The sequence below is a fragment of the Myotis lucifugus genome, unplaced genomic scaffold (assembly GCF_000147115.1).
Source record: "Myotis lucifugus unplaced genomic scaffold, Myoluc2.0 scaffold_61, whole genome shotgun sequence".
NCBI lineage: Eukaryota > Metazoa > Chordata > Mammalia > Chiroptera > Vespertilionidae > Myotis > Myotis lucifugus.
The window spans coordinates 1,406,067-1,407,518 of NW_005871109.1; the positions used below are offsets into that span (position 1 = coordinate 1,406,067).

Genomic DNA, 1,452 nt, shown 5'->3' on the forward strand with positions numbered 1-1,452 from the left:
ATTCTCGCGAGAACGCAGCTCAGTCTCGCCTCTTTGAACTGCGGGTTCTCGCGAGAAGAGGATTCGGAGCCGGCCAGCAACCTGCCGGGCGGCTTCTAGCAGCCGCGGCCGCCCGAGTGGCCATCCCCACCGACACCTCCGGAGGGGTCCAGTTGAGGAGGAAGCGGAGGTGTCACTGGCCCGGGCTTCTGCCTAGGCCCTTCGTGGACGCTCACGGAGGACGACAGGTTCGGGGGTGACTGGGCGCCGCTGGGGAACTCGGTGGGGGCGGTGCCGGGGGCTGGGCTTGGCGGGGGCGCAGGAGGAAGGGGGAGGAGGGCGAATCTGGGCTTGAGGACTGGGCTGCTGTGGCTACCGGTGGTCTGGGCGGCGCCGACCCTGCCAGGGGACCGAGGGTGGGGTTCTGGGCTCCGGTCGCTGGCGCCCAATTTTGAGAGGCCGGGTTGGGGCTTGGGTCCGGCGGTGCTGTTTGTGGGCTGGAAGCCCGGAGGCCTTTCCCCAGGGGTGACGGGCGGTACCCTCATCCCTCCCTCCCGGGGCTGAGGAACCCCGTGCCCCGCCCCCTTTCTGTCGTCCCCGGGCTGACGCCGCGACACCCAGAGGAGGGCGCATCACAATAGGGCATAAGGTGGCAAATAGTCTCCCTTTGGGCGAGGAGGAGTGAGACCCTAATGATGTGTTGCGTGGTTTTAGGCTGTAGTAGCATCACGTGTGGTAAAGCTTTTTTTTTTTTCCTCCCAACACTTGCTCAGAAAAACTTCTCTTTTCCTTATTCAGAGGCAAGCGTCCTAACTCCCTGTATCTTCTGGAATGGGAGACCTCACTTGGTAACTTGTCATGTGGGGGCAGTGTGACCACCCCTGGTCCTTCAGATTTCGTACTTGCCCCTGCTCCCCAGTATTTTGAGTCCATGAGGAAAAGACGCCAATCCAGACATGCTAAAGATAGAGCCTCACCCGTTTGTCCCGTTTGTCACTTGGTGTACTTAGCGTGCAAAAATTATTTAAATTGTGTATCCTGAAGCGTCCTTATGTTTTTTTGTTTAAATTTACAGCCAATGAAGCAGCATGGTATATTGATTTTATGTGGACAGTTGGGGGTACCCCCCCCCCCCCAACTACACAAATCTGATCAACACTTTTTAGAGAGGAGGTTAGGGATACATTTTGAATGTTTGAATGAAATAGACGGTCAAAGTTGAAATAAGAGATAATATAAGGAATGAAACCGTGAGGGCCAACAAATATTTTCTGTTTTGGATAGCCCAGTGGTCGGCAAACTCATTAGTCAACAGAGCCAAATATCAACAGTAAGACGATTGAAATTTCTTTTGAGAGCCAAATTTTTTAAACTTAAACTATATAGGTAGGTACGTTGTTATTAACTTAATTAGGGTACTCCTAAGCTGCCCTTTGCTAAAAACTTCCTCAATCTGATTGAGGTACGTTGGCT

General features: G+C 53.8%; 1 protein-coding gene across 4 annotated transcripts in view; it reads left to right on the forward strand.

The window, feature by feature from the left end:
• The first annotated feature begins 38 nt into the window (after positions 1-38).
• BTBD10 (BTB domain containing 10) overlaps positions 39-1,452 on the forward strand; it is a 59,800-nt gene continuing 58,386 nt past the window's right edge. For 2 of the 4 annotated variants that reach the window (XM_006089589.3, XM_006089592.3), the window contains exon 1: positions 40-227. The gene's annotated coding sequence lies outside the window, so the exon portion shown is untranslated. Of the gene's footprint in view, positions 228-1,452 lie in introns of all 4 variants that reach the window. The other 2 variants (XM_006089590.3, XM_006089591.3) reach the window with 2 other exon arrangements.